The sequence below is a fragment of the Miniopterus schreibersii genome (genome assembly GCF_964146895.1).
Source record: "Miniopterus schreibersii genome assembly, chromosome: 8".
Taxonomy (NCBI): domain Eukaryota; kingdom Metazoa; phylum Chordata; class Mammalia; order Chiroptera; family Miniopteridae; genus Miniopterus; species Miniopterus schreibersii.
In genome coordinates, this window is record NC_138109.1 from 18440605 (window position 1) to 18448878 (window position 8274).

The window sequence follows — 8274 nt, forward strand, 5'->3', positions numbered from 1 at the left end:
GCTGGAGCCTGCAAGCCACCCACGTCTGGCAAAGGGCCAGAGGCGTCAGGGCAGGGGTCGAGGACTGCTTCCCTGGGACAGGCTGTGCCCCTGTCCTTAGCAGATATGGCTCATCCACATCAGGGTCCCAGGTCTGGAGGGGGCATGGTGCAGGGCAAGGATATGCTTGGAGGCAAAGATTGAGCGGCCTTGGGCAAGTGGCCAATAGTTCTTTCCCTCCAGTGTTTGGCACTTAGAGGGTGCTTGGTACACAGGAGAGAAGTGATGTTAGTGACACCAGGTGTTTTACAGGCCTTATTTTATCCAACCTGACAGGCTGCCTCTGCTATTACCATCTATCAGATGGAGAAGCTCAGCTACAGAGGCTGGTGTGTCTGAGGCTAAAAAGTCAAGGGCATAGACAGGATTTGAACCCAGGTCTGCATGCGGCCAGGCCTCATTCTATCCACATGCTTCCTGAACACTCACCATGGACCCGGCATGTGGCCCAGTCCAATAAGACAACACCTGGCACACAACAGTCCCTCAGTAAGTTCTGGCTGCCATTAGGTATTACAATTAGATGGACACATTTCGTTCACACAGCAACTCTGCAAGGGAAAGTATTATTCCTATTTTCCAGGTGAGAAAACTGAGGCTAGTGAGGTAAAGTGTGTTGCCTAAGACCAACTGGTAAGCAGCAAGGCCAAGATTCAAACCCAGGCTAACTCTCTTTTTCCCATATCAGCTAAGGTGCTTAGGTAGCAGAGAAATCCAGTACTACTGCCTCAGTTTATTCACCTGAAGAATGGGAAGGTGTGCTTGGTAAAGGAATAAACAGAGGGACCTGTAAAGGACTGTCCAATGGAAAGGAGGCCAGTTTTGTCTGGGGGGCCCAGAGAACAGAGCAAGAATCAGTGAGCACACAAGGAGGCCCATGTAAAGGAAGAACTAACCATTATTGTCTAGTAGTGGGATGAGATGGGCTCCCTGCCACCAGACATGTTTACCCAGGGAGATGGTGGGAGACCACAACAATCCTATCCTAAGGGTTCTGCTGCTGCTGGGAATGATGGGGGGGGGGGCCTCTGAGTCTTGTTCTGCAGGAGGCACAAGAGGAGCAAGGCTGAGTAATCCAGCTCTGAAACAGCTCCCTGTGCTCCGAGGATTCCCTGGCTCCTCGCTTCTGCCCTCTTTAACTTTCCATCTTTCACTCCACCCCATGCTTCAGCCTCACCGGCCTTTTTGCCTTCTATCTGGACTCCCTGCATCCAGCTTTGCCCTGCCCTATACAAATAGGACCATATTCTATTTCCTGCATAAAACCTTGTCGTGGCTCCCTGTTGCCCTCAGATGGCCCACAGCCTGGCATGACCTGGGCCTCCTTTCCTCTCCAGCTCATCACTCTGCCCCTTTTACCTCACATTCAACCCTCAGCCCCAGGACCTCATCTCTAGCCTCCTCCCCCTTGCACATGCTATTCCCTCCTCCTGAAACACTTTGCCCAACTTTGGCTCACCCTTCAGGCCTCAGCTTCAGCAGTACCTCCTCCAGTTGGTGCCTCTTCTCTGAGTCCCTGTGACTCCCCTCTTATCCTACCTAGTCTAGCCCACAGCACATGTGCTGTGACTGCCTGTTTAGTGTCAAGTCCTTGACAGAGAGACCTGGGGTGCATCTGTCGTTGCTTATCTGAGTAAGTGATTTGTTGGGTAAGTGATTAAATGAGAGAGTAAGGGAGTGGAGAGCATAGTGGGGCTGTCTTGGAAGAGAGTGGGGAAGAAGATGAAGGGGGGTTCCTTTGGCCAAGTCCTCCCCCACCCTATAGGCAATATCACCTTCTCTTCCTATGGGACTTGCCCAAGTCAACTCTTCTCTGGACTGAGCTGGGGGAGGGTCGACTCAGGCTGGGCTGAACAAACATAGCCTGCCCCATGTGACTGCCCCACCCATGTTCACTTCTGGGCTCTTGAATGCAGCTCAAGGGCTGTTTCTGGTTCACCAACTTCTGTCTTTGAAAACAAGCCAGTGCTGCTCTGCCATGAACTACTGTGTGACCTTGAGGAAATTCGCCTCCCTTCTCTGACCTCAGTTTCTCCAACTGTAGCAAGAGAAAAGTGATCCCCGCACACATCATTAGTGGTATGGGGATGGGTGGATAAGGAGCATGGGTTTGGGAGGCACAGCCCTGGGTTCAAATGTGAGCTCTACCACTTAATTGGAAAATCATCTTAACTCTACAGACTTAGTGTTCTCATCTGGAAAATGGGGATAAAAGTGGTACCATCTCTCAGACTTATGAGGATTAAATGTGGTGGTAGTTAATAATAATAATTATGTTAATGCCTCAAGGCCTGGTGGACAGTCGAATTCAACAAATTATAAGGTGTGCAGGGACTTCGAGAGAAAAGACAGCATTGGAAAACATGGGTTCAAATTGGGCTATAGAATTCCAGCGCTGGGAAGTTGCCTTAGGAACCATGTGGTATTGAGACATCCCCAGAGAGGTGAAGGGTCTTGCCCAAGATTACACTTATTTCCATACTATTTGACTAGTAAATTCCTGGGGCAGGACTGGCTTAGACTGGAAAGTTGGGTGTTTGCTTTGGGAACCAGGAAACTTTCAAGGAGCTCAGCCCCTTCCCTGCCACTCCTGGTTCCTACCTACCCAGTTCCTCCCTCAGGAAAGCCGGCTGAAGTTCTAGGGCAAGTGGCACTCTCCACCCCCCCAAGTGGAGTCATTAAGCTCTCTCTCATCTCACAGTCAAGTCCACCTAAGCTCCCCACACTTTTCCCATTCTGGGTCTGGGGTTGGTCAGATAAGCCCAGGGTCAGGAAAGGGGCAGAAGAAAGGGTCAGGCATCGACTTACAGCGTCCATGGACAGCAGTGGAGATGTTACAGGGAGGCTGTGTGCCCATCAGTGGGGTGTTGGGGCCTCAGCTCAGAAGGGGTCAAGGTGGCAGGTGCTCAGGGCCTTCCCTGGGCCTTCCATTTCTGAAAGGGAGTGCGCAGATCGAGGTCACACCCTGGAGCAAAGGATTCCAGCTACCTGCTGTGCAGGCTCTGTGTTCAGAACAGGGGTCAGGACATGGAGACTGCTAGGGGGCCCTGGGGCCAAACACCCCTTATCACACTAAATTCACGCCATAGAGGACATTTAACAACATGGAAAAATGCTCACAATGTAGCTGTTACTAAGTGTCAAGACAACAACCATAGCAAAACACTGGTGATGGAACAATAGCAGAGCGTGCTCCCATTTTTGTAAATAAACACAGGCCCTTGGAAAAGAAGGCTGTAGACCTCGCCACCGAGTCGCTGGTAGCGTTATCTCCAAACAGTGGCTGATGGGTGATTTAATAGCTGTGTGTCTTGACTGTATTTCCCAAATTTTCTATACTGAGCATGTTATAAGGGAAGAAATTTACTTAGGAAATCAACACATTTTAAATAAATAAGCCTTTTTTTTTTTTACCCTTTTCTGAGGCTGTTTTTATTGATTTTTAGAGAGAGAGGAAGGGAGGGAAACATCCGTGTGAGAGAGAAACATCAATCGGCTGCCTCCTGCATGCACCCTGACTGGGAATTGAACCCACAACCTGGGTATGTGCCCTGACTGGGAATTGAACCCGCAACCTCCTGGTGCATGGGACGACGCTCTATCCAACAGAGCCACCCGGCCGGGGTTAAATGAAAAAGCCTAAATTCCTACAAATGGAACTGTTGGTCCAAAGGCTTGTTCATGTACACAGATCATAAACAGGAAATACTGTTTACATTTGTGCGTAGCGGACATGCCCAGAAGGACCTGTACCAGACTGTTAGCAGCTGCTGACTTCTGGAAGCCGGGTGAGGGGCCTCTCAGCTTGATAGTCTTACATTTATTTGAGTTTTTAAAATTGTGAGCATAAGTTATAAGTTGAAAAAAGGCGAAGAGTCCAACAACTTTCCTAGTCTTTGTGACTCCCTGGCTCCCCCTGTGCAGAACCCGGCTGCGGGTGGCCAGTGGGCTCACCCTGGAGCCTCAACATCCATCCCGGCATCTCTAGGGAGGAGCTGTCTCTGGTCTCCAAGATCCCTCCCAACTTCAGATGGGGCAGTTTCATGATTCCAGCTTGGACACCGCCAGTAAACATTTTCTGAGGCCCTTTCTGCACCCAGCGGACAGATCCCTGCCTCAAGATGCCTGCGGTCTAGTGGTTGGGTTCTGCGGGACCAGCGCCCCTGGGAGAGCTTCACCTTGAGTGAGGCGTGAAGGTTGAGTTGGGTTTCAACAGAAGGAAAAGGTGGGCTAGGGCGTTCTGGGGGGGCGGGGGGGGTGGCGCGTGTTACAGAGCAGGGGTGTTAAGGACCAAAATATGCCCAGAATTTGCTTGGCGCTCTCCGTTTGGGATCTTATATTCTTGAGTGCTCCGATTCTAACGCGATGTGCAGTCTTTCGGCCTCCACAGGAAGCCCCTGAAAACAGAGAGGCTGCATTGGGGTGTTGGGGTGGGGGACTGAGGGCTGAGGGCTGGGCATGAGTGGGACTCTGCTAGGCTGGGTACACAGAGCACTGTCATTTCTAGCCTGGCCGGTGCCACACAGTGACAGCTGCTGCAGTGCTGCCTGTGGGGAGTCAGATGGAGTCATCTCTCCCTTCCCACCCCTCGTAACCCTCTCCCAGCTGCCTGTGTCTGCTGGCAGTCCCACCAGGAGCTACTCTTTGGGAGGGCTTCCTGTTATGTATTCATAGGTCCAGGGGGCAGATGGCGTCTCACACCATAAGCCAGTTACTGTGGGGACACAGTGGGGGACCCTCTGATGGAGGAGTAGAAGGATGGAGGAGGGCACTTGGTGAGTGTGAGAGAGGAAGAGGGGGGGTGAAGGGGGTTGGTGCTGTTGGGTAAACTCCACGAGGCTGCCTCAAGCTAGAACCTTAGAACCCGTGGTTGCCCTGTAGCCCAGGGTCACCCATCCCTCTTGCTGAACCAGTGAGGAGTGGACACCGGTAAGGGAGCCATCCAGGGTCACTGGAGAGTCAGGGATGGAGCTGGGACCCACCCAGGTTTAGCAATGTTCGTCCAGGCCTGGACCCACAGCCCCGCACCTGTGAGAGGAACACCTTCAGCCCGATTCTGCTTTTCCTGGGACCTCCTGGGGCTCTCGTCTGCAGCTCCTCCCAGGGGCAGAAATAGCTGCGGGGCTCCAGGTCCTGTTCCTGTTTGTAATCTGGCAGTTTGGTCAGGGAGGGGCTTCAGCCTGAGGCTTGCAGGAGGCAGAGGAAGCAGGCCCAGGGAGTGAGGAGGCATAGGCCCTTCTCTGGGAAAAAAAGATTCCAAAACCCCCAAACCACTCCATGTCCCAGGGCTGACTCTAATGCCATGGAATCAGGGGACCCCCTTGGGCCATCGTTCCTGGTGCCCTCACTTACCTGCAACTTGCTGTGGCTCCAGCAGCTGCCCTGGTGGCTTTGTCCCTGCTGTGGCTGGTGCTGGCTCTGGACTCTGTTGCCAGTATTGGGGGGGGGGGTTACCAGGTGTGGGCAGGCACCACCTGGCTCTGTCCCGGAGGAGGGGCCGTTAGGATCCAGGCCAATTCCCCCTCTCCCTGGGGAGGAGGGGGGAGGAGGGCACCCAGCTCTTGGTGCCTGGGGCTTGGGGGCCATGGCCACTCCCTTTTTCCTTCTGCTCAGGCTCCAGGTTCCCAGGGGGTGGGAGGAGGCACCAGAATCCACAGGGGGTAGATTAAAGGTTGGTGAAAAGAGTGGATGTCTAGGAGTGGGGAGACCTGGGTTGGGCCTGGCTATGCCCGGCAGGCTGGTGTCTTCCCATTTGGGTCTCACTTTTCTTATCTGTAAATGACAGAGTTGAGGACAGTGGTCTCTCAGCTGCCATCCTGGATTCCATGATGCTGACTGGCATGTTCAGCTGGGCTGTCTCCACCCTGGAGAGAACTTCCGACTCTGTCACCTTTGAGCTGAAGTCCCTGATTCTGAGGGTACCCCCACACCCTGCTGACCCTCCTAGACAGGGGGTCCTCCTCTGAGCACCTCCCTCCTCGGCCCTTCCCCTCCCCACTTCCGGCTGCCCCTCTGTGCTCCTTTCCATCCTGGGAGGGGCCCTCTCAGCTGGCCTTCCTCCCTCCCGTGTGCTGACCGGGAACCAGGATACCTGGCTTTGGCCTCGGCTCTGCCACGTGCTGTATGACCCCGAGCTAGAAACCAACCCTCTCTGAGCCTAGGAATTGGGCTGGGAGGCCCACTGGGCTCCAGCATTCAGGCCAGGTCACATCCAGACCCCCAGTTTGGAGGGTTCGTCAGGACCTGGGCTCTGTGCCTCTGGTTCCAGCTCTTGAAAGGCCCTCCCTTGTCATGATGTCGGAGTAGAAAGTCCTGGGCCTTCATCTAATACTAGGGTGAGTGGGGAGCATTTTGCAATAGTAAGAAGTGTAAGAGAACTGTTGAAATTTTGATAAAAGATAGAAGACTGTTCTGTATTCAGTGAAAAAAACACAAAATTTCATTCAGGTAAAAGGAAAAGCAGGAAAATGAGTACATTTCAAAATAAAAGTTTTCCCTCTCTCCTGCTATTATTTTGGAGGGTGTGCCTCCTGACCACATCCCCCACCCCACCCCCACTGCTTCTGCTCTGCTTCCCATCACAACCTCTTCCCTTATGTGGTTCAGGATTCCCAGGGAACTAGGGAGAATCATGGGTGTCCCAGAGTAAGGAGAAATAACCATGCTCTGCTGGGCAATGACAATTCAGCACCTTGGCCAGCACTCCATCTCCTCCAGGCCCCCCACACCACCCCCTTGTCCCCAGCCTTTGCATTTAAGTCTGTGACATGGTCCTTTGCAACTGACCTCCTGGAGGAATGTTTGGGAACAGTGACCAGAGCTCAGACCCAGACAGGAGGGAATGCTACCCAGGTGTGAGCAGTCAGCCTCCTGGGATGGCCTCTCTGGCAGGAGGGAAGGCTGGTCCCCAGAGCCCCTGAGCCAAGCTCTGTGCTGCCAAGAGACCTTATCTCTGTTGTTTTCTGTGCCTGCTGCCACCCCAGAGAGAAGGATCCGGAGTTAATGGCCTTGTTAGGCGCTGAGCGGGCCAAGCCCTGAGACTAACAGGTTTACAGAATCTTGACCCATCAGAGCCCGGACCTTGGTTATCAGTTAACTAAATCCCTAGCCCCTCCCCAATAGAGATGGGGAAACTGAGGCCCAGAGAGAGAGGGGACCTGCTCAGCTTCACATAGTGCCTTCATGAGTCCACCCCTGACCCTGGAGGCACATGAGGCTTGGCTTGCAGTTGAGGCTTGACTTGCAGTTGCACAGGGTGTGGAGCATGGGCTAAGCTCCCACTTTGAATCCAGGGCATCACAGTTCTGCAGGATGCTTCCTGCCACTGAAGTGGTCCTCAGAATTGGGAGGCATGTCCAGGGAGGTCCAGTGAAGAGTTCAGCTTTAGCTTTGGATGGGCCTGGGTCTGACTTCTAGCTCTGCTGAATACTGGCTGTGGGTCCCCTGGGAAGTAATGTTTTTCCACTCAGACACTGAGATAATGATACCAACTTCATGGGCTTGGCTTAAAGAGTACCAGTGCTTTGCCTGACCACAAACAGGGATCCAAATGGGGTTACTGTCATCCTATCCATTGCCCTGGGTAAGATCTTTGCTGATCCCTCTTCCCTCCCCAAGATTGGGCTGCCTTTGCCTCTCCTCTTTGCTTATCTGTGTTAAATGTGGGGTTCAGCCTGACAACCCCAGATGCCTTCATTCAGGAATTCTCTGGATACTTTTGACCTCTTGGAGGTGCCCCAACTTCCAGGATCCCCTAGTTGGGTGTGCAAATTAGGCCCCTACAATACTCCAACACTTGAAACTGGGAGTGAAGACTGGGAGTGAAGCATTTCTTGGATCTGGTGTGGAGGTTGAGCAGAGAGAAGGGAAGGACCTTGGAGGGGTGCTTCTCCCCCACCAGACAGATGCACTGAACAAAGATGGAGGGGTGTGGTTTTGGGAGTCACAGGGATCTAAGAGCACAAGGTGGGGTGGGGGAGGTTGGGGATACTCATCTCAGAATCAGCCCCCCAATCTTTCTGCCCCTGCCAACAGCCCCTCCCAATCCTTGTTCATGCAGCTCTTTCTAGAATCCCAAACAAGTCAATGACTGGGGTGGTTCCCTCTCTCCTCTCCCCACCTCCAGGTATAGGTGAAGATCTACCTGGTGCCTCACAGAGCATCTAGTCTAACTTTTCTCACTCTGCCGGTGAGAAGAAGAGGAAAGGACCTTCAGGGTACAAAGTGGGTCACCAC